Consider the following 25,237-nt stretch of genomic DNA (forward strand, 5'->3'; position numbering starts at 1 on the left):
AGAGTCAACCCTCCCCTATGAAAAAACGCCCGGTGTTGAACTCAGCATAAAGCAACCAGGCAGCAAACCACTCACCTTCACCATCCTTCTGCTAACGAGCAGGGGGGGCAGGAAGACCCTTAACTCAGGACACAGGAAAACATAATGCCAGAGGGGAAAAAAGGCTGATAAAAATAAACAATTCCTCCCCCCCTCCAGAAGAGATTAGATTTCCTCCTTTGCTCTGTTCCTTGGTGGAGAAGGAGGCTGGTGGTCTAGTCGCTAACTCAGCTACTCCTGACCGCAGCTTGCTTGCATGCATGCCCTCAGTTTCAGCAAGACCCAGATTTCTGACGTTGCTGTGAGGCACCTCCCTCCAAATCCATGGCAATTGGTCTGCACTGGGGATAAGGGAGTGTGTGTAGGGGGGGGGGGGGGAGCAGCACCACCCACTTCTTGGCAAGGGAGCTGCTGCATTGGGAGTAGAGGACAGAGAAACACAATCCCAGCTGCTCCTTCCCTGCTAGAGCTCAGGGGTTGTGTGTGTTCCGATTGATGAGAGAGGAGGTGGATGAGGTAATATCTTTTATTAGACCGACTTTCGGGATTTAACAGCGCACCCATCACCACAGGAGCTGGTGTAACAAGTCAGTCAAGACCAGCCCCTCAAGCCACCTTTTCAACCCAAAGACACCCACCCCAAGTGGCAGCCCTGCCTGCTGCTACTAACAGAGCAGCAATATTCAGATATCCCCCAAGACGGAAGTGGCAGTGGTGCCCTGCCTTTTTTCATTTGCAAACCCTTAAAAAAAATTGCAAAGGGAGATGCGGACCCCTTTGGAAATCTATTGTCTGTATAGATCGTTGAATTCTGTTCAGTCAGTTTCTAGTCTAAGCCTTTCGCAGACCCCTTTTGACAGAGTCCACGGACCGCCCCAAGTAGGGTGACCAGATGTCCCGATTTTATAGGGACAGTCCTGATATTTGGGACTTTTTCTTATATAGGCGCCTATTACCCCCCACCCCCATCCCGATTTTTCAAACTTGCCATCTGGTCACCCTAGCCCCAAGGGCTGTGACCACAGGTGGAGAACCACGGCCGCACAAACAAAAAGTGGGAAGACTTAGATGTGACCTGATCCTCCACCTCACCCCCACCCCAAATCCTTCTGATAGTAGATCTCCCCAGTTACTTCTAGTTTTCCTACCTAACAAGATTTTATTTGAACAAGCCACAATCGTTTATTGTTTAACCCACCTCACCCCTTCGTGCAGTCACAGTTACATGATATGATCTGTGCACACACAGTGTGTGGAATGGGGTTTTATTAACAGGGTATTTCCTCCCGTTCCTTATGCCCCACGCGTTCTCACTTTCCACTCTTATTCTGCGGTCCCACCCCCTCTTATCAGATGAAGAAATGGGCAGCTCCCCATAGCAACACAAATAAAAGTGCCTATTTCTCAGCCCAGGGAGTCTGTTCCCTGCAATCGACACAATGAAACCGGACTTTCCTTCCCTTCATCATCTTGCAGTTACACTTCACTAGGCTGCCAGCAACAGAAACTGAACCTAAGGCAAAAAAAAAGCAGAGAGCTGGAGTGGCATTAACTCCTTAGCACAAGGAACCAGAGTGGAACGGCAGAACAGCTTCCAATACCAAGAGCAACCCGCTTAACTGAACGCCACGTCGCCAGCCACCTCTCAACACTGGAAACTCTCCCTTCAGGTTAACAGAAAACAAAACAAGTCACATTTTATCTCAGGCCTTGACAACCTTCCTACGTGTTCCAGGCATTAATTACAGTCGTTTTACTATGCAATCACCTGACAGGTAGCAATTTAATAGGGGTTTTTTTTTCAGCCCTATCTGGGGCTGAAAGCACATCCGGATCTGGTAGAAATCGGGAAGGTCAGCTGGACTCCCACATCACCCTGTCCACTGGATTTGGAAGGGCAAGGGTTAAAAAGCGAAGGCAGCAAGAACTGGAGCAGGAACCCAAGAAGATTTGAGCCTGCAGCCAATGGAACAGCAAAGTTTGAAACAAAGCAGCCAGTCAAGTGCTCTAGTCAGCGGATCAGGAGCAAAAGAGGAGGAAGGGAGGGAGGGAGAGGATAAGGGCAGCAATGTAGGGCCAGCTTGAAAACACTGAAGGGGAAAATTCCTCCAGGAAAAAGCTGGCCAGTTCCCCCCGCCAGCACCACAAGCAGCTGCTCGCCCAACAGCTGTCGCTAGTGGGGTATTTCCCGGCTCAGTAAATGGACCCCCCATAACAACTGGTTTACAAAAACAGCCATTCCAAAGGACCTCACCCCCAACCTAGGACACCTCTAGCACTGTTCACCTGATCTCAAAAGACTATCGGCATCAATCATTAAAACCTCGTAACACCCACTGAGAGGGATTGTAGATATTTGAGAGAAAGGGAAACCGAGCCACACAACCGCGAAGTGGTTTGTCCCTTCCCTACTAGGTATTCATAGATACTACCTTATTCGGTGCCCTAAGGAATCAGAGGATGGTCTGGGAACAGAACCCAGAAACCCCCGTTTGAATCAGAGCAAGGGGTCTGATTCAAATTATCCACCTAGCAGTGTTCCAAACCCTTGCGATTTTATGCATTTTCCCCTCAATGCCCCAGCTCCTGGAGTAGCGAGTGCAAGAATCACAGCTTTCACCGGGGTGGGAGGGAAGAGAACAACCAAGCAACCCTCATGGTTAAGGAGAAAAGCTTGAAAAACCGGATCTCAACACCAGAAAGCAAAGAAAATTTACTTGGCTTGATTAAGTCAGACACATGATATTTGAACGCATGGGGGATTGGCAGTACTGTTACAGCAGCCTGGACGACCACACGTTAGAACGAGATTATTCCATGGCCAACCCCTTTCCGGTTCAGAATAGCAGACCCCCTGCGTCTCTACTCAGGAGCACACTATCCCCGTTGCAATGACTGCACTTGCTTCCGTGGATGGCTGTTTATTGTATTTGTAGGTTTGTTTCTTTGAACTTGAGCGGCTGTAAAAGAGACCACTGCCACCTTGCTCTTTTTATAGCACTTTCAATCCACAGATCTCAGGGTGCTTTACAAGGGAGTAAAGTACCATCGTCTTCATTTTATAGATGGGGAAACTGAGGCACAGAAAGGTGACGTGACTTGCCCAAGGTCACCCAGCAGGCCAGTGGCACAGCCATGAACAGAACCCATGTCTCCTGGGTCCCAGTCCAAGGCAGGATCCAGTAGGCAACACTACCCCCCAGAACCCCAAAACCAGCCAGTTTTGCCATGGAGCTTGGTTTGGAAACCTCTGCATGAGAGCACACTCCTTTCTTTCCTCAATGGGTTAAAGTCTCCCTTGGATCTGTCTACACTTACAAGTTTTGCTGGCATAGCTGTTGGTTAGGTGTGCGGTCCTTTGCTGATGAAGTCATGCAGGCAACGGCCTTAGTGTAGACACAGTTATACCGGCATACAAGTCCTCTTGCCAGCATAAACGGCATCTACACTAGGAGGGTTTGCCGATATAGGTAAGTGTAAACAAGGCCTTAATGAAGCTCTACACAGATTTTAGCTTATGATCTTAAAATAAGAAAAAGATGGAACCCAACGTTAAGATGCTTAAATGATAAAACCTAGGCCAGATGACCAACGGGGTGATTTAAACCACCTCCAAAACCAGGAAATTTAGAACCCATATTTAATAAACTTGCCTAACCCTTGTCCTTAGATCTCATGGCGGTCTAAAGCTTCTTTCTGCCCATCTGTCCTTGGCACACAGGAAGTAAACCAAGAATGACACTGTCTGCCAATCTAAGGGCTTGTCTACACTACTGCACGGGGTCGATCTAAGAGACAACTGCAGCTACGTGAATAGCATAGCTGAAGTTGACGTACTTAGATCTACTTACTGCAGTGTCTTCAGTGTGGTAAGTCGACAGCGGATGCTCTCCCGCTTCTCGTTCTGGCAGAGTACTGGAGTCGACGGGAGAGCGCTCAGAGGTCGATTTATCTTGTCTATACTAGACGCGATAAATCGACCCACGCTGGATTGATCGCTGCCCACCGATCCGGGTAGTGTAGACAAGCCCTAAATGGCCAATCCTATGAGGTGGTGAGTACCCTCTGTTTCCAATTGACTTGCGGGGAAGGGGAGGCTGAAACTGCTCACGTCCTTGCCAGCTCTGGCTCCAAGCCTACATGCAAGGCTTCCAATGTCAAAATGTTTCAATGTTATGAGGTCTGTGTCCGTATTCAGGTTGTTGGGTTTTTTTAAAATGTTTGAGCTAACAGGAAATGCCGCTGGATTGGCCCAATTAACTGGTGCATCCTGTAAACAAAACCTGGACAATTCTTTAGCACCGCAAATCCATTGTGTCCATCTGTGCAAGCCATCCATGTAGCGAAACACATTTGAGAGAATCACGGCAATATGCGGGAGTTTAAGCTTTCAATTCCCCACCATCCCTCCAATGCATTAGAAAGTCCAGAAGGGGGGGCGGGGGGGAAATGGCAGCACTGAGGTCTTATCAGCAGAAAATGAACTCTAAGGAAATCCTGAATAGCAAACACAGCAGGACTGTTTCAGTACAAATGTGTGTGTGTGGGGGGGGGGGGGGGGGGAATGTCTTATTCAGTGGTGCTCCAGTCTCATCTCAACAACAAAAATGCCACGTTTTTAAAGCAGCTTAAAATCAGACAACTGCATTTGATAAACCGAAAATAAAGCGTACTTTGAATACTGGACAACATCCAAAACTTGTAGCTAAAAGGCCAGGACCTTTTTATGTTATAAAAATGAGAAGTTTGTTTTGTTTTTGTTTTTTTAACTAGGGAACACGTATTTGGACACGTTAATCGTCCGTCATGATTTGCAAGTTGACAGGTCCCTTCCCATTTGTGCTAATTTTCCTCTTATTTATTTTCTCTCGTCATATATTTTGATCCATCAATAGTCACACCGCCTTTGGACTGTTTAACTGTTCCTTGGAAGCATTCCCAGAATCACACTGGAAAGATGGAGGAGAATCCAAGAAAAATCATTTTCAAACGAAAACCAAACCTCCCGCTCTTCAAGAGAGGAGGGGAAACCCCCACTATGAGCCAATCTAGTCCGGCACTACTTGTTGAGCCTGAGAGACTTAAATACCAGGGACATTTGAACAGATTATCTTTGCGATAGCATCTCCTGGCAGGATGAGGTGTAAGGAAGATGTGCTTATGCTCTAGCAGTCTCCGAATACTCCAAGGGCTGGTCTACACTGGGGGGGGGGGGGGGGGGGAAAATCGATCTAAGATACTTCGATCGAAGTTGCGTATCATCTTAGATCGAATTGCCTGGGGTCCACACGGCGCGGGATCGACTGCCGCGGCTCCCATGTCGACTGCGCTACCGCCGCTCGCTCTGGTGGAGTTCCGAAGTCGACGGTGAGCGCGTTCGGGGATGGATATATCGCGTCTTAACGAGACATGATATATCGATCCCGGATAAATCGATTGCTACCCGCCGATACGGCAGGTAGTGAAGACGTACCCCAAGAACGAACGTGTATTTCGGGAAGGATGCTGGCACTATACAAGCAGGGATCTAGAAGGGGCAGGCAACCAAGGGGACATAGATTCCTTTCATTACAAAATCAAATGCGGCAAGGATCAGCAGGGACTGGAAGCTGTTGCAATCTAATGGCTGTTCATAGGCAGATAGGAAGGAAACAGGTGGGTCTGGGCCTATTTCTTAGACGACAGGTGTCCATGTCCATAAGGGTTCGTACGCTGCAACTGGGAGCCGTCATTCCCAGCTCAGGTAGATGTACGCACTACTCAAGAGAAGCACGGAAAGTAACAGGATGGCCACCGCGGCACAGGTTAGCCACCCAAGTACAACCTCTTCCAAGATCCAACGTACATACCTGGGCAGCTAGCCCAAAGCTCTCCGGAGAAAGAGACATAAGCTGAAAGGCACAGGGAGGATGACAACCTGCGTTCGGCACTTAAGTATGCTGGGGCGTGTAAGGGAGGGACACTTGCATGACCACGGCCCCTGCTGTACCTCCACCGGCTGCGTTTAGGAACCGAGGTCTGCAATCTGCAGGGCTGTCACTAAGTTGATTTAAAATATAGTGCTGTACAGTGTCAAATTCATTCTTCACGACCCTCTGAGGTGTTTGCGAACAGTCTCAAACTACAGACACAAAACTAAAGCCACGCAAGCGGCAGAACTGTACAATAGGAATAGGATTTCTTGTTTTCAGGGTTGAGTCATACCCCAAAAGGAACAGAAAGGACAGAGGGAGAGTGTGCCAGTAGAACTGCACTGTGGATAAAGCTGACCACTTTTTACAAGGCAATTATTCAGAGCCACTGCCTTCAGCTAAACATGCTGTTAACTTTAAGAGCCATCAGAACACTAGATTTTCATTGAAATGCACCATACCAGGGCAGGGGCACACCACTCCCCAGGAAGCAGGTGGGTTTGAGAATACATCACATCATTTGTTTTCTTCCCTTACCAAAGAAAGGTTTTTATATTTACATGCATTTTTATCTCTCTCTCTCTCTCAGGCTACCACTAAAAGAAATACAAGATGACACGAATGCAAGCTTGCAACGTATCTCAGCTTGCGATGGGTTTAGTGAGGTACAAGGTACATCACTCCTTTGCCCGTCTGGAAAGTTATTTCTCTATTATGTCAGTACAACAATTCACAATCTCCTGTTTACAAGGCTTCAAAAGCTGTGATAAATACAAACAACTGCTCTTTCTGGTTGACAATAGCAAAAAAAAAAAAAATCAAAACCCGCAACCCATCCAGCATCCATAGTGAAGTCTAGTAAAAACCCACTAATTAATTCACAGAAAGATAAAAGCACATCAAGGGAAATACTCGGATCCCAAAGATCTTAAAGATTGATGAACTTAGTTTAAAAAAAAAAAAAACAGCAAAGTCCTAGATTTGCCAGTGATCCTAAAGTGTTCTGAAGACAGTCCCAGGGACAGTCCACAATATTTCTGCTCTTCATCACCTCATTAGATGACCCTTACCATTTATTTATTAGGTATCATGGTAGCACCTAGAGGCCCCAACTGAGGGCTTAACTCTGCTGTGAAGACAACTTGGGTTATACCTAGTGTTGCCCCTAACTCAACACCATCCACACACACAAGCCCTTTAGCCGAACGACAGTATTGTTTTTAATTAGTTGGCTGGCCTCTCAGGAGACAGACTAAAAATACAACCACTCCACAGTGTGGATGCAGGCTAGCTCCACTCAAGTGCTGCTAACCATAGGCGCTGACTTCATGGGTGCTCTGGGGCTGGAGCACCCACGGGGAAAAATTAGTGGGTGCTCTGCACCCACTGGCAGCCAAGCTCCCCCCGCCCCCTCCTCACTTCCTCCTCCCCTGAGTGCGCCGCATCCCCGCTCCTCCGCCTACCTCCCAGCGCTTCCCGCCTGACCGCCGCCAAACAGCTGTTTGGGGGGCATTAGCACGCTCCGGGAGGGAGGGGAAAGCAGGAACATGGCACGCTCAGGGAAGGAAGCCGGGAAAAGGCGGGGCTGGGGTGGGGACTTGGGAAAGGAGTAGGAATAAGGCAGGGAGGGGGCAGAGACTTTGGGGAAGGGATTGGAATGGGGGCAGGGGCAGAGGTAGGGGGAGTCGAGCCCCCCCGGGAAAGAGGGGAAGTTGGTGCCTATGCTCAGGGCCGCCGAGAGCGGGTTCGGGCCCCCCAGCAAGGGCAGACTGGCTAAACAGGGCCAACGAAAGGGGGGGAAGCTGGGCCCCCTTCCGGACCGCGGGGCCCTGGTAATTTGTACCGGCTTCCTCCCCTCCCCCCGTCGGCCCTGCCTATGCTGCTAACCCTCCAATGCCTTTCCACAATTCCCCCGTGTGCCCAGAAAAGACAGACAAGTTCAACGGGAAAGAAACGGAGCGTCTCTGCTAATTGCAATGCAAAGAACCAGCGGAGGTGTCCCCAGAAGTCTTCGTGCCACGCACAGGTGAGTGCGGCAACAGGCAGGATTACAGAGTGCCGCGGCTGTCACTGGAGCTAGGCTAACTTGAGTAAAGGGCTAGGCAGACTCGCCACGTTGTGCTATGCTGCATAGACAGAGTGAGGCTGAGTCTACGCTGCAATCCCAGGGCGTGCCTGCGGCTCCGCTCACGTACCCGAGCTCACTTGAATTTCGTTCACTCGCGCACCGGAGCAACGCAGGCTGTGCAAATCCGCCCCCAACGCCGGGTAATTACTCAGGAGGCCAGCCCACGCTGAAGGCCATGCAGTCACCGCAGTACCCCGAGCTAGCTCGATTGAAGCTAGCTCAGTACGTCTACAGGAGCTGCAAATCACACCCCATGCCAGCAGTGTAGACACACCCTGAGAGAGAGTTCCCGAAAAACTTACCGTCTTAACAAGGGGCGGGAGAGGAAACAGTGGTACAGAGGGGAAGTGTCTTGCCCATGGCCAGGGAGAGAACTAACTATAGACTAAGCCATGGGTTCTCAAACTGGGGGTCGGGACCCCTCAGGGGGTCATGAGGTGATTACACGGGGGGGGCGCGAGCTGTCAGCCTCCACCCCAAACCCCGCTTGCCTCCAGTGTGTTTAATTTATTGGGGGGGGGGGTCGCACTCATAGGCTTGCTGGGTGAAAGGGATCGCCAGTAAAAAAGTTTGAGACCCACTGCACTAAGCCATGCCGGCAACGGTTTTATACATTATTAATCAGACTCCACTTTACTCTCACCCCCCTAACGATGCGTTTTGCAAATCAGAACTATGTATGTCAGTCCAAAGAGAAGGCAGATATTCTAAAGATTCCATTCTTTCTGTGCTGCAATATGGCACGTCTACACGAACACGGCTGTCGGTAAAACTGGTTTTTTCCCCACACCCCCGACTGACAGAAGCACCGGTGTGGACAGTGCTGTATTGGCACGAGACGCTCTTCTGCTGACATAGCTACCACCGCTCGCCATGGGTGGTTGAATTGTGCCGATGGCAGAGCTCTCCCCCGTCGGCACAGAGCGGCTACACGGGAGACTACAACTGAGTTGTGAGGGCCATGGACGCCTCCATGGAGGACACTTCCAGCAGCAACGTGTCCCTTCGCATCACAATGGTTCAGTACTCACAGAGAAATAGCTGCATACTGGAAGCAGAATTGGCAATTCAGTAGAAGCCTGGTATTTCTTTGGGTCTCTCCCATCCCAGGACTGTCCACACCCGCCCCGGCTAAGATCCGACCCATAGACAGATAAACATGGGAACAAAGAGATGGAATCTGGGCTAGGAACGCGAAGAACCAGAGCTTGCGCTCCTGTTGTGCCATGATACACCAAGGAGACCCACCATCCCAGAAGCTTCTGTGAGGACGGGGCATTCAGATGTCGTAGATACGAGGTGTCCATGAGTGTGGGCTAGTGGCTAAAGCAATTTGCTGGCAATTGGCCCAAAGGGGGCACAGGGGAGACCTAAATGATGCATCATAATGTCAAAAGGACCACCCTTTAAATCAGGGGTGGCCCACCTGTGGCTCCGGAGCCGCATGCGGCTCTTCATAGGTTACCGTGCAACTCCCTCCATAGGCACTGACTCCGGGGCTGGAGCTATAGATGCCAACTTTCCAATGTGCCAGGGAGGGCTCAACCCCCTGCTCTGCCCCCACTCCACCTCTTCCCTCGAGCCTGCCATGCCCTCCCTCTTCCCCCCTCCGCACCAGAGCCTCCTGCACACCGCGGCAGGCGTGGGGAGGGAGGCACTGATTGGTGGGGCTGCCGGCGGGCAGGGGCACTGCAGGTTGGAGTTGGGGGGCTGCTGACATGTTACTGTAGCTCTTTGGCAATGTACATTGGTCAATTCTGGCTAGGGTGACCAGATGTCCCGATTTTATAGGGACAGGCCCGATTGTTGGGTCTTTTTCTTATCTAGGCTCCTATTACCCCCCATCCCCTGTCCCGAGTTTTCACACTTGATATCTGGTCACCCTCATTCTGGCTCCTTCTCAGGCTGGCCGCCCCTGGTTTAAATGATCCTCCCAGATAACTTCACAAACTGATATCCCCGAGCAGGAAGTGAGAGAAGGGGGCACAGGTAGTCCCGAGCATTTTTACCACCCTGCTGCTCAAAGCAGATCTACGCAACACTGTGGCAGTACTGTCCTGGGCAATTCACTTCACCTCTTTGCCTTCAAAGTCCCTTCTGTAAAATGGCTTTGGGTAAATGTTTAGATTAGGGTAGCAATCAAAGGCTGCAATTGGGAGGAAGATAATACTCCCCTCCCCCCGTCTCTAAGGGGGCTAGTGAGGTTTCCCGGCTGGGAAGGGCTCTGAGACCCTTTGATGGAAGGTGCTACCTAGGCACGAGGGCATTACTGAAGCGGGGGCAGAAGTAAAATGCTAACCAGTTTGACAGACATGTTAGGCTCTAACATCACGTGGCCAATGAGGGCGAGCGTGTTTGCCTGCCCAAGAAGTTCTCCAGTAGTGGCGATGACAGACCAGCGTTCAGGAATCATTTTAACCCTTTCACTGCCACACACAGTCCCTGACCCATCTTGCCTCCACATTTCGCACTTACCAGTAGGGACCGGCGAGCGCAGAGCCAGCGGCATTCAGATCTGTCCGGGCGAGCTCACAACAGGCCACGCACCATATCACTCATATGGACACTCCCCATGCTGCCAGCGGAGGTTGGGCAATCTGCTGAGGTTGCTCTATGGGTCCCTACACAGCCATGATGTCCCACATGAGGATACAACCCTGACTGAAGAGGTCATCAGTATCGCGCAAGGAGACATCAATGCCATCGTTCATGCCCCAAGAGCGCTGGGAATATGCTTGCACAGAACTTTTCTGCACAAGAGTCTGCTGATTTCGACAAGCTGGAGCCTGTCGCAAGTATGCTTCTAACTCTCTCCAAAGACGCATGCCGACCTGGGGATGTATCAGCAGCCAGAAACAGCAATCGAACCCCCCTCCCCCACCCCAGACGAATCTAAAGGGAAAATGACTTCAGGAGGTTTAAAAAATAAACAAACAAACAAACAGGACAATAAATTAGTTTAGGCTCAGTACTTGGCCTCCTTTGACATGGGGAGGAAGTGAACGTCATGTGGCATATGGCCAAATGGGCAGGGCATCAGGAGTTTCCAGGTTCCTATCTCAGCTCTGTTCCTGACTTGTTGCAACACTTCTTCTGTGCCTCAGTTTCCCCCCTCTGAAAAATGTAGCGCTGCCTTACCTACTCCAAGTCCTAGTTATACTGAAGCATGGTCTATACCGCCCAGCTGCATCAGCATAGCTATGTCAGAGAGGGGAGATTTTACTGACACAGCTATGCCGGTAAAAGCCCTAGGGTGGATACAGTTATATCAGCATCAAAGTGTTTATACCAGTACAGCTCCTGCCAGTTCCCTGAACCAACGTGAGCAGTATAGGCACTTTCACACGGATGTAACTGCATCCACACTAGAGGATTTTGCCAGTATAAGAATACTGAGTGTAGAACAGGCTTGAGAAGGGCATTGCGAAAGACTGGATAGCTATCTGCATGCACTTTCAGATCCTCAGATGAAAGGGAAAATATTTTAAAGAGCTACATAAAATGCTAAGCTTCGTTGGTCTCATTTGCTCTGACAAACCACAAAGTGACAGTAAGGAGCAACGCTGTACTGTGCGGCATTGTAACCGTTAGCACCGGGGCTTATGAAGTGAGAGCTTGTTTTGGGGTCATCTAGCAATGTGCACGGATTTCACTATCCTGTTGCTTTCTAGACTGCGAGTTTTCCCTGGGGGCAAAGATCATCTGCACAGCCTCCTGCTCTGCTAAATAACTAAGCTTCTTGCTGACTCTCGCAGCAAACACACCACCCCCTTCCTGGAGTGCTTTGCATTAGTGTACAGTTAGAGTTCCCCCAAGTGATCAGCGCAGATGCAATCCGTTGCAGCTGTCTGAATTGGTGGACTGTGTACACAGACAGGAACTGGTTGGGTCTTCCTGAACTTATAGGCTTCCAGAGAAGGAGAACAAAATCACATTTCTTCTTGTGAATCCCCAGTAAAATACTGTCAGCGAAGAGCCTGTATAAAGCTCACTCCGCGCCACAGCCCAGCTCCGATTCTCACACTCCTGGAGCCAGGGGGTGTGTGCTGCTCCCTCCTCTATAAAACAGCTCTGGGGAGTAAAGGATTTCACAAGTGACTCACATGCAGATCGAGGACATCGCTTCTGTGTGGGAAACCTGTTCTTATGCTAGCCCTGCCTCTTTTCAAGTCACTCAACAAAAAGGGGGAGGTACCAAAACCAGAGAAACCCAGAAGTAGAAACCTGCCATTAAGTCATCACCCTCAATTAAGGCTGAAGAATGACTAAGCAAATCAGCTGGGCCTTTTGGAGCGTGTAGCAGACACATTTGGATAGAAAAAGCCTTTCTTCTTGATTTAGGGCTAGTCTACACTAGAATCTAGCACCAGTACAGCTGCTCCGCTCTAGCATGTCTGGTGACGATGCTCTATGCTGACAAGAGAGCTCTCCCGCTGACATAGTGCTGTCCACACTGGCACTTAGTTTGCTGTAACTTACGTTTACTCCTGGGGGAATTTTGCGCCACTGTGCATGCGCTGAATTCATGTCCCCCGGAGATTTCTTTGCTTCCCTGCAGAAAAATGACTTTCTGACAGGGAAGCTGCAGGAGCAGTCACGCCCCTCCCTAGCAGTGCAGGTACATCGTTTCAGGCACCTGGAGCAGCTGGCGGAGAGGTACATCGCTGCGGGGCTGGGGACACCCCAAGCAGTGGCTCCTACGCTGAGCCGGGATCAGCTGCTAATCCCGGCTGGCTGGAGGCAGGAGAGGATGGAACTTTCTCTTCCCCTGCAAGGAGTGGCTGGGGCTGTGTCAGACCCACCCCCAGAAACCTCCCCCAGCTGCAGGAAGCTCAGTATCCTCCCCTGCTTCCTGTCCCCATTACTCCTTAGCTGTGGGGGGAGGGGTCACTGTATGGGCAGCTGCTCCCCCATCCCTGTGCATCTGGACTTCCCATACCCAGACACCCCTGCCAAGCTTCATCTGGTACATCCAGAACCCTCCTAGCCCTCCATGCCCAAACCCCACCCCACTGAATCTCAACCCCTACATCTGGAGCCCCCCTTGCACCACCACCCTGCCCCCAGACCACCTCCCACTGAGCTCCCCGCACTCAAACCCCCACCCTGATGCCCCACCCCTGTACCACCCTGAGCCCCCGCATCCAGACCCCCATGCCACTGACCGTCAACTAGCTTCAACCACCCCCACTCCACCAAACCCCATTCCCCCAGCACCCAGAGCCCCCACTGAGACCCCCACACCCCTCCTCTGAGCCCCAACAACCTTCACTTGGAAGCCCTTGCAGAGTCCCATTGCCCTTGCACCTGGAACCCCCCAATGAGCATCTGTGCATCCAGATCCCCCACTGAGTGCCTGCATCCAGATAGTCCCATACAGAATCCTCTCACCCCACCCCTGGATTCCCCCACCCCCACAGCCCCTCCACACTTAGATCCTGCCTGGTTGAGCCTACCTTCCCCACACCTGGCACAGAGCAGCATGGCCCCAGGATGTTTCTGGGGAAGGCCTTGTGTTACGTCAGGGTCAGGTGCAGCCTCACCACTGAGGCCGTGTCCTGGGGATTGGGGTGGGGTGTGTGTGCAGGGTGATCTCCCATTGTCGTGCAGCCAGTGGCACGTGCTCCCCACTGAAGCCTCTGCATTTATTGACAAATAGCGTGTGCAGAATTTTTAATTTTTTGGCGCAGAATGCCCTCGGGAGCACACATTGCACAGGGGGCTGGTTTATTCACACTCCTGAGTGATGCAAGTTATACCAAAGTACGTGGCAGCGTAGACCTGGCCTTAGACTTCACCTTTCCTCATTTACATCTAACCACATGCCTACACTCTGGCTGTGGTTGTCATAGGATCACTCAACATTTAAACAGTGCTGGTAGAGACAAAGGACTTCAAGTTTCAATTCCTGGTTCTACCACTGACTCACTGTGTGACCTCAGCCAAGTCATCTGACTTCCGGGCTTTTGTTTCCTGTTGTATAAAACAGGATGAATACGGCCCTAACTCAAAAGGCCATTATTTGTAATAAACTTTGAGGTCCTTAGATAAACATGCTAGAAACAGTCAGTATCAACTATCCAAAAAGTGTGTGATATTTGGGAAAAAAAAGGATTGGAGACCTTCGTGTCTGGTTACTGCATCAGAAGAACAACTTTCCTACAGCACTTTAGGATCAGGAGTAATATTTTAACTCTAGAATAAGTATCTCTCCAAATATTCTATCTCCTAGAACGGGAAGGGACCTTGAAAGGTCATTGAGTCCAGTCCCCTGCCTTCACAGTACTGGTCCCTGACAGATTTTGCCCCGGATCCCTAAATGACCCCCTCAAGGACTGAACTCACAACTCCGGGTTTAGCAGGCCAATGCTCAAACCACTGAGCTATCCCTCCCCCCTTGTGCCCGATATCTAACTCGAGAGATACCATGCACAGAGAAGGGACTACCAAACTCAAAAAGAAGAAGTAACTCACTTTGTGCAGTAACTATGGTTCTTCGAGACGTGCATCTTTATGGGTACTCCACTTCAGGTGTGCACACCCCTCTCGAGCCCTTGATCGGAGATTTGTCCATTCTCAATGCTCACTCAGACTGTGCACATGTCCTATGCCTCCTCATGGTGGACATCAAGGATATATAGGGATGTGCAGGTGAACTGCCCTCAGTTCCTTCTCCCCACAACGTCCCATAGAGAACAGCATAAAGCAGGTGGGGGAAGAGCGCAGGTAGTAGAGCCCACATGGAGGACACAACTCAAAGAGCTGTAGTTCCTGCACAAAGGGAGTAGCATCCCTATGGGTAACCTACTTCAGGTGATTTCCAAGCAATTTCCCCAGAGGGAGCTTCGGAAGGGAGTCCAGACCTGAAGATAGAACTGCTGTACCAAGTGCCGCATCGGATCTGACAGCATGGATCAAGGGGTAGTGTTTCAAAAAGTGTACGTACTGAAGCTTGTGTAGCAGCCCTACATCTCAGACCCTGGTATGTTCTTAAGCAATGCTGTGGAGGTCACTGCTGATCTAGTGGAATGTGCTGCTATCTTCTGGGGAGGGATGGGGGTGAATGGCTGCAGCCTTGTAACAAAGTGACAATACACCAGATCTCCATCTCCGTAGTCTTTCAGCAGAGATTGTGGACACCTTGGATTTATCCACAAGGGAGATGAATAGCCTGGATTGGATGACTTTCAAAATTGCTTGGTCCTACCAAATAGAAGGCCAGCATCCTTCTACCATCCAAGGTATGAGAATAGGTCTCGTGAAGAGAGTTAAGCAACTTTGGGGGGAAAACATTGGTAGATTAACGGATTGGTGAAGGTAGAACTCCGAAAGAACCTTAGTTAAGAATTTAGGGTGTGGATATGAAGAGACCTTATCCTTGAAGGATACCATAACACGGTAGTAATCTGGAGATTGAGGTCTCGGTACCAAGAGATGCTCAGTACCCATGAAGAACAGGGATTCTGGCTCGGCCCTTGTGTATCTGAACTCCTGCAGTATCGAGTAGAGAAATTGGTACCAACGGGTTAGTCGAGAACACGGTAGCTGAAGCCAACAGTACCATTGATGGTGGGCCTACTGATTTAGGTGTTGATGGAGTCTGGCACCATTGCTTGCTCAGGGCAGAGCAGGTAGGTGCCAAAGGCAGGACTGAGCCATCTGGTACCAGACTGGGTGCTCATACTTGCTGTCCTAAACCCCGAAGTCCTGTCGGAGCCAGGTCTCTCCCCCGAGCTCAGGGCTTTCGGGCTCTACCAGCACCTTTAATTCAATAGTAGTGAGCCAAGAGGTTGCAGCTCCAGAGACCATAGATCTTGCGGCGGCCCTGGGCTTTTTCAGAGCAGGCTCCCTGAGAGGAGAGACACGGTGCTCCTCTTTTTGGAAGTCTTCTCTGAAGCCTCCAGCAACCTCCCTTTTTCTTAAGAGAAGCCTGTGCCAGGGTGGAAGGAGTGCTGGATCTGTCCGAAAAGGAGGTGGGTGGTTGTGGTGGCAGTCTCCTGACCTGAGGCAGCAGCTGACCCAAGGGAGCGCTCCATCCCATCTGGGTTTAATCTCCCTGTTCTTCCTTGCCAAAGACTTGAGGGCCGGGCAGAAGTTGCACTTCTGAGAGACGTGGGGCTTTCCCAGGCAATGGATACCGCTCACAGGCAGAGGAGAGGCAGCGTGTGAAACCTGGCAAGCTAGGCCTCTCCTGCCAGAAAGACAAGGCTCCCCAAGGGGACAGAGGAGGAGAACAAACGATAACAACTACTAATTAATCCTAACAAACAGCTATAGGTGAAGAAGAATATGAAATAGCCAAGGCATCCTCAAGGCTGGCAGGTTAACGCTCACTCTCAAGTCGAGGCAGTAGGGAAGGAACAGAGCAGTTCCCCCGCACATCCCGACACAGAGGCGGCAGAGGGCGCATGCCTGGGCCGAATGAGCGACGCTAATGGAAAAAACTCGGATCAACAGCTGGAGAGGCGCATCCAGACCTGAACCGGAGCACCCATGGGGACATTATTCAATGTCTTCCTAAGAAACAGCCAGACCATCACAGGGTTTGCTCATGTGTGCAAGACCTTGGGGGGTTTGTTTTGTTGTTTTTATTAAGTTTGCAAAGAATACGAGCTTTGCAATTAGACTATCAACTCCAGGCTGCTGGCCAACACCTCGCGGTAAAAACTAAAAGCTGTAACACACCTGACCAATTCACAAGCTTTAGAGATACAGAAAAGTTATTGAGTAACATCTAAACCAGGGGTTTTCAAACGGTGGGTCGCCAGGGCTGGTGTTAAGACTTGCTGGGGCCTGGGCCCGAAGCCCAAGCCCCACTGCCCTGGGCCAAAGTCAAAGCCCAAGGGCTTCAGCTCTGGGTGGCGAGGCTCAGGTTACAGGCCCCCCTCCTGGGGCTTTGATCACACACACCCCCGCCCCAGCACAGCGGGACTAAATCCCCCCCCTTCCCAGGGCAGTAGGGCTCAGGCTTTGGTCCCCCCTCTTGGGGTCATGTAGGAATTTTTCTTGTCAAAAGGGGTCCGGATTGCATTCTATTTTCCAACGCTCACCCAGACTGCTTTTAAGTGACCTAAGTCTTGGGGCTTCAGCTACTTCCCCGAAGGAAACTACTCCGACCATCTCTCATCTCCCAGGAAATCTTTCCCGATATTTAGCCCGTTTCTTAAAATACCACTTGACAATACCACACAGAGGTGGGAAGATTCCTTCTATACCCTGGAGACACTCCAGTATATACCCCGAAGCAGGAGCTCCAATTACCCTTATCTTGGCTCCCAGAGATAAATATAAATACTGCAGCTGGATATTTTAAAAATGTAGTCGCTTCCCCCCGACAGATACACACACAAAGCAACCTTGCAAAATTGCATTCCCTCGCTTCACTGAGGCGAGTAATATTGGGGGGGTGGTTCATCAGTGTTGTAAGAGCAGGCAACTGGATTTTGCGCCAGCAGTGTAAATGCTCATGATAATTTTGCAAGGCTGAAATACGGTACAAGAGTGACACTATCAGTATTAACACGATCAAGTTTTGCATTCCAAGGTGTTTTCATATATATATGAAATGAATGAGGCATTAAAGCTTTTGCACCATTTTATAAACAATAGATTGCCAGCCACTTAAAAGAAGATGACTAAACAAATATGGCTATCCTGATTGTAGAGAGATAAAAGACTGGAGGCACAGGAAGGTAAGGTGACTCACCCAAGGTCACAGCATAAGTCAATGACACAGCTGGGAACAGAATCCAGGATTTCTGACGCCCATTCCAGTGCTTCTCTCCGCTGGGCATTACTGCCTCCTTCTAGCAATGGATTCCACAGGCTCGCTACACCCTGCCTAGAGGATTTTTCCCCTTATATTCATTCATCGTTTTCTGGCCATTATTTCCAGTCACATGACCCTTTCACATTATTGGACAGCATTAAAAAAAAATACAGTCTAGTCTCTCTATATCTTAATTGATAACGCCCATCTCTACCCCTTTTAACATCAGACCCGTCCACCATTATACCTGAGCAATGTCTCTTTCCCCCCCCAAACCCCCCAACTGGCTGATGATGTAAAATTCCTAATCCTAATACCATGAAGCCAGTATTGTAGTGTCAGACTAACTACCAGGGCGGGGGGAAGGGTAACAGGTTGCACCTCAAGGCTCTAGACTATAAATTCATGCAGTAACATGAAGCCTGGATCCAGGCAAAATGATGATTACACAATGCTCATGCCTAAATGAAGCTGACGTATTTAAACCCTAGAAGGCTGCAGTGGCGTGGTGTGATCTTCCCAGGCTACCTGAATAACTTTCACATGGCTGGTAAGACAAGCCTCTGAAACCAAAGACACTCAGGGCAGCCTCCGTTGCATATTTCCACGGCTCTTCCAGTGCTTCAGAGGACACACGCATTCAGTTTTGTTTTTAAAAAGAAGTTTACGGGTTTATTTAATATTTCAAAGAGGTTTAATTAGAGGATTACTGGGTTGTTTATATACAGCTGCATTCTGAAGGCAAACCAAATCAAACAGCCTTGCTGTTGTAACCTCTGGTCAAAGCGTTTGACTAGCACAAAGTTTTGGGACGCTTCAGAGGTTTCTTGCTGCATTGCACCTAATCAAACTGGAGAATTAACTACACTGGCCAAGATTTTTCCAGAAAGGACTAGTGGTTTAAAGAGGCTTCAAGTTCTGGATGTTCAACTTCACACACCTGAAAGGTGCCTGAGTTTTAAAGGGTTGGAGCAGAAAGTTTTCTGAAAATCCAGACCCTTTAAAGCATTTCAAGTTGGACTCCCCAAAAATGGAAGGGTTCAAAGATACTCTGCACTTTTGGAAACTGACCTGTGTTTATAAGAGGCCAAGTTTTCATACTTGGGTGCCTAAAGTCAGGTTCCTAAATGTGCATTCAGGTATGTGGCTTGATTTCCAGAAGCACTGAACCTCAACAAATATGACTGAAGTGACCTGGGTTCAAATCTCTGCTCTGCCATAGACTTCCTGGCAAGTCGCTTACAGCTTGACAACACAAGGACAAAAACTGGAACGGGTTCAGAAGAGAGCTACAAGAATAATTCAGGTTTCAGAGTAGCAGCTGTGTTAGTCTGTATCCGCAAAAAGAACAGGAGTACTTGTGGCACCTTAGAGACTAACAAATTTATTAGAGCATAAGCTTTCCATGTGTTACTTCAAAAAGCTCAATCTATTTAGTTTAGCCATGAGAAGCCTAAGAAGGGACTTGATCACGGTCTACATGTACCTATTGGGGAAGGGATCCCTGATAGCGCTTTTAATCTAGCAGAAAAAGGCAGAATGAGAACCAAGGGTTGGAAGCTGAAGCTGGATAACTCAGGTCAGAAATAAGGTGCATTAACAAAACAGAGGGCAGATATTTGATTACCTTTAATTCAATACTCAGACAAAGTACATTCACCTCCAAAAAACACCCCCAAAAACAGTGCACCTGTCCAACTTCACTGAATACTAACATTTGATAGACATGCCTGGTCTGTTAGATGTGTGTATTGAGATTTCACTCAATGTAATAACCATCACTAGAAATGAGACGGGTGTTACTAATGCCATAAAATGGCATCATTATAACACCCAGATAAACAGAAAAACCTGATGACTATATTCCTATAGAATGTCTCTTCAAAACAAAAGCTAACAGCTGTAACAAGGGTTCTGTTTCTGATACTTACATGGCAAGGATTTGTAAACTTATTAAAACTCCCTAAATAAACATTTCTTAAAAAAAAGAAAGAACATTCCGTTTAACAGTCTGGGTAATTAACCATTGGAACAACTTGCCTAGGGATGTGGTGGAGAACCTAAACACTTGGAGTCTTTAACTCAAGGCTGGATGTCTTTCTAAAAGATGCATTCAAGCTCCATCAGAAGTCAAGAGCTTGAGGCAGGAATTGTTGTGTGAGGTTCTACGGCTTGTGCTGTGCAGGAGGTCAGCTCAGATGATTCCCACAGTCCTCTCCCTCTGCCTTAAAAAAAAATCTATCATTCTGTGACCTGTAAACTCTCCAGAGTAGAGACCGTCTTAGGAATTACAGTGTGTAGCATCACTCTGTGGTTTGTAGCACTGAATACATTTAAACGGTCATTACCATCACCTGAGCCAGGAGAAAGCTGTCACAAATGATAACTTATGTCTTCCCAGTGCAAAATGGCTATGCTTCTCATTCCTTCTGGAATCTGGATGGCTGTGGAAGAAAGGATATATTGTAGCTGACTGGCTCTAGAGCCAACCTTTTCCTTTCTTTTAGTAGCACAAGTTTCATTCAAAGAGACACTAAAACCGACAAGGGGGAAAAAACATACAGCATGCACATCCACCCAGAACTACACTGAGAGGTCTCGTCAGCCTGGAAACGATCACTAGCAACAAAAATTAAGGGGGGAGGGGGGGGAAGGAAATCACAAATTAAGTCAAAGTCCCTTTCATTCATGCATAATCAATCCTACACTCCCAGCAGCCCCAAAGGCGAACATGTTGTAATGAGGATTTTAATGTAATCTGTCAGTAGACTATACTTCTAAATGCTAGTGCTTTTCCAACAACACTACTCCTTTACTGAAGAGCTACAGAAGTGTGGTTTCCTCCTCCTACTGCCCCTTCTATACCATTGTGGAGCCAACTCGCCTCTCCCTTACAGTGCTGTGAATCCCAATAACTCCATGGAAATCAATTTCCACCGATGAGAGATTAGAATCCGACGCCGTATTTCCCATTTCAAAAGGGTGGCAAACTTAACAATGCAGGTCTTAATTAGGCTCTTACCAGGTAAGACCGAGGGAAACTGCTAGGCGCAAGACAGCTCAGTACGCTGGCTCCTGCGAGTGGAAGCCCGACATGCGGTTGTGTTTGCCGCGGTCGTTCCCAGTAGAGCCCTGTAGCTCCTCAGATATCCGCGGTATAAATCCGGTAGCCGCATACAGCTCTATCCATCGACCGAGCCGTGTCTACACCGGGGGGTAGGTTGGTTTAACTGCATCGGTTGTGGTGTGGATTTCTCACCCCCGAGCAATGTAATTATACCGACCTAGCCTCCTAATGCAGACCAGGACTCAACAAGTAACCATGACAAATAATACAGTTAGAGTGAAAGTTAGGGTTGGTGAAGTGATTTGAGATACCTTTCCATAGAAAGTGACTGTTTATTTTGTAAGAGCCGCTGCTCCAACTTTAAAAAATACAGGAAACCGATTCCCCAGCACCAGCTCTCGCTCAGCTGTTTTTCCATGCGATAGCGATCCAGCCCACTCTCACGGTAGGAGTGGATAAGCTGGAACACTTCAAAGCAATTCAGTCAGATGCTGCATTTTTCCAGGTCTCCCACGGAGCGGTTTTGATTCAAAGCTTTACGAGGTTTTGGTGCAAGGGACTACGCTTCATGCGGTACGTTCAACGTGCCGGGTCGTTGGAACTTATACCTAACCGCTTCCAGTCAAGTCCACGGTCACCCCTTGCTTTTGGTAGGGAAGTGTCAGGAGCACAGGTCAAGGAAGGCAAAGGAAACAGGCCTGCTGACAGTTAACCATGTCGCACACATTCTAACCACACAGACAAATATCCTCCACCCTGAAAACACGACTTTGCCTTTCCAAAGCACCTTAGCAGGTACGTGCTAAACCCCATCAGCACCCATTCTGCGGCAAGTACATAGGAAGCCCTTTTACAACATGGCAACTGGACGGTCCCAATGCACATGTTTCTCCAGCACCAGTGTAGACATAAGAACGGCCAGACTGGGTCAGACCAATGGTCCATCTAGCCCAGCATCCTGTCTGTTCATTCCCCCAAATGCTTCAGGGGGAAATGAAGAGAACAGGGCAATCATCAAGTGTTCCCATCCCCTGTCGTCCATTCCCAGCATCTGGCAGTCAGAGGCATAGCTATCCTGGCTAATACCCACGGATGGGCCTGTCCTCCATGAACTTATCCAATTCTTTTTTGAACTCCGGGCTGCTTTTCCCACTTGCGCAGACATACCTGCGCTGGCTCCGACCGAGCCAACATGCTACGAAATCGCCGTGGAGCCATGATGGGACAAATGGTGGGAAGGGCTGGATCTGGGGTCTCGGATGGAATCATATCAAGGGCAGCTGGCCTCTCGCCCCGCCACAGCTACATTTCTATTCTTAGCACACTAGCTCAAACCGAGATACTGTATCAGGAGTACGTCTACCCACGTGGGAAATTCCACCTCGACCTCCAGTGTAGACACTGCCCACGGGGTAAACCTGAAATCGAACCCCGGAGTGCCCCCATATGGCCTCTCATGCTGGATGGGCCAATCTCGCCAGTTACTTTTTAACATCTTGGCTTCTGATGAAAAGCATTATGTAAGAGCTACGTATTATTACCACCTCCTGAGTTTTATAACGACCACCACAACGATCCACAACAACAAGAGAGACTGTTACAGGAGATACACAGGAGAAAGATCTGTGCAAAAACAGCTTTCTTGCTGGAAGCTTTAATTGTTTTTAAAGGCATCATCTTTGAATGATTTTATGAGGCAAGCAAACATTTTTATCATCAGCTGAAGTATTTGTAGCAAATAAATAAATAAACAAACACCCACAAACCACACACAAAAACCAGGACTTCTCTTAGATATTCATAAGATGGCAACACTTTCACAGATCTTCTTGTTCAAGCAGTCCCCCGTGTACTGCTATGTAGCCGTTGACACACATACAAAAGGATCCAAATTCTTCATTAAAAAAAATGATGGGAGTCCCAGTCGTCATTTGGCATGAAACCAGAGAAATGCAGGTTCAAAGAGGTTATTTCGGATACCACCCACGCAACTGTCACTGTGAGACAAGGAAAAGGGAGGCGGGGACACACACAAAGCAAGTCATTTCTCCGTGTGTGATCACACACTTTTTTCCAAAGCAAAAAGCTGCAACAGATTAGTTCAGGATTGCTGCAGTATCTGAAAAGGGAGGAGGGTGAACCACAGGACTGGGAATCAGGACGTCTGGCTCCGCTGCGTGACCCGGGCCAGTCACATCCCTGCTCCGTGCCTCAGTTCCCCCATTAGTAAACAGGGTTTAATCTCCCAAACATTAGTGCTTTGAGAGCCTTTTTGGATCGAAAGCATCCGAACGGGATTGCCGCACGGTCTTATTTTTCGAAGGCCAGGACCGGGTAGAGATAAGGGTTCTGTCTAACATAATCCAGCGTCTTTCACCAATGCCAGTTATACACCAAACCAGCCAGCTCTACTCCTCTTACACGTGAGCCACCACACAGATTAGGCCATCCAATCTGTACAACGGATAATCCACTTTGCTTTCGTACTGCTCCAGCAGTTACCCACACGCAGCCCTGGCCAGAACGAACGGAGAACAGAAGCCTCGCGGACCCAATGCAACGTTCTATTTCCAGCTACAAACCATCACGTTGTTCCGGCTGTCCTAAGCGCCTAACCCTGGAAATTCCACCGTCCCACAACAGGGATTGTCCTGAATAACGGAGCTCCCAACAGGGAGTGCTATATAAATATACAGCTTATTTATAGAGCTCGAGAGCGAGCTGCGTTCCCTTTCTTAAGGACAGGTGGAATCTCAAGGCCTCATGTCTAGAAGGCCAAATTCATCCTTGGTGGAATTCCACAGGGCTTGCACCAGAGTAATGTGGCCCCTTTGTATTCCCCCTTTTATCACAGAAGTTTTACCCATCTCGGAGTGGTTTCCCCATTATGCTATTTGGGTGAGGGGCTCATTTGCAGAGGAATTGAGCACAAGGGCAAGTCAGATATGCAGCCTCTGCTGGAATCCAAGTATTTCAGCCAGGACTACACTCCTTATTAATGTCCCATTAGGGAATCAGCCAACGACAGACAGCAAGAGATTTTTTTCCAGCAGCACACGAAGGATGGGGAGCTATTCTTACCGCACCCAACATTTGTTGCGCAGATGCCAGAGCACACAACATCATCCGTACACAGAGCTGGGTTTCAAAGCCCGGTCGCACAGACTGTCGAAAGGCCAGGTTAGGAAAACAGAACACGCACTTTCCCCTCTCCCTAGAGGCCAGGCACTCATGACTTCATCTCAGGAGGAGATTCGGCCACCTAGAAACCAGGAATACAAACTTCACCAAACAAAGCTAACGCCGGGGAACTAGCTTGGCTCCTTAGCACACGAGAGACAGTGACTAACAACTTCATAAAGACAGCCATAGCCCAGTGACTCCACCAGGATCCTGTGAGCTGTACAAGTTTAGCAGTGCGGTGGCTTTGCCTTTCCGCTGCCCAAGGTTGCTACTGAGGCAGGACTATGGGGAGGAAAAGGGGCGGGGAAGGCAGGCATGCAAAGAATGCAAGAAGATCTGACACGGGCATCTCCAGCTATATCACCTAAATAGCCCGTTAATTACGCACATAGACGAGCTTTTCCCCCAGCCATTACGCTGGTGGAGCAATGAGGCTTCAACATTGTTAAGTAGCAAGTCAGGGCATTTAACCGAAAAGGAGCAAAATCCAGTGGCATCAATTCAATCAACCTCACAATCTTTCATGTATTTAACACTTCCTTACCTCGGCGGGATGTTGAGGATAGTGTTCCCACTATACAGATGGGGGAACACACAAGGGAAGTGACTTGCCCAAGGTCACACGGGGAGTCTATGGCAGAGCAGGGAATTGAAGCCAGATCCTCCAAGTCCTAACCACGGGACTAGCCTTCATGTCTAAATTCAATCCTCAGCAACACCCTTTGCAATCCCCTGTGGGTGTCTCCACACTACCCCTTGCTCCTTCAAACTCCCCACCCGTGCAGATCCACCACTGGGAGCGCTAGCTTAGACCAGCTCCCCAGCGGGTTGCAGTGGGGAGAGGGAGAAAAAATAAGATGCGCACAAATCAGTAGACACAATCACAACTTGCAACCTGCGTGGCACTTCTCTGTATCCATTTCAGCAGAGGCAAATTTTAAGGAGGGACAAGATAGTGGCTTTATGGATTTTGATTAGGAGCTTTTCCCCGTATAAGGGGCAACCTACAGGGGAAGAGGAAAGGGGGGGGGGGGGGGCGGAAAACACTAGCGCTTGCTGGAGAAGCAAAGAATCAAATGACCGAAGCTGGCAATCACTGGCGGAGGAAAGGCAGGAGTCGACCTTGCGATGGGATAACA

General features: G+C 49.2%; 1 protein-coding gene across 5 annotated transcripts in view; it reads right to left on the minus strand.

Annotated features, from left to right (window-relative positions):
• The window catches only part of PAK4 (p21 (RAC1) activated kinase 4), a 96,352-nt gene that overhangs the window by 54,875 nt on the left and 16,240 nt on the right, over positions 1-25,237 (minus strand). The window contains exon 1 of one of the 5 annotated variants that reach the window (XM_054010242.1): positions 20,203-20,224. The exons of 2 other annotated variants lie outside the window; for them this stretch is intronic. The gene's annotated coding sequence lies outside the window, so the exon portion shown is untranslated. Of the gene's footprint in view, positions 1-75; positions 289-17,785; positions 17,808-20,202; positions 20,225-25,237 lie in introns of those variants that run through there. 2 more of the 5 variants (XM_054010241.1, XM_054010238.1) reach the window with 2 other exon arrangements.

Source organism: Malaclemys terrapin, chromosome 20, assembly GCF_027887155.1.
Source record: "Malaclemys terrapin pileata isolate rMalTer1 chromosome 20, rMalTer1.hap1, whole genome shotgun sequence".
NCBI classification, from domain to species: domain Eukaryota; kingdom Metazoa; phylum Chordata; order Testudines; family Emydidae; genus Malaclemys; species Malaclemys terrapin.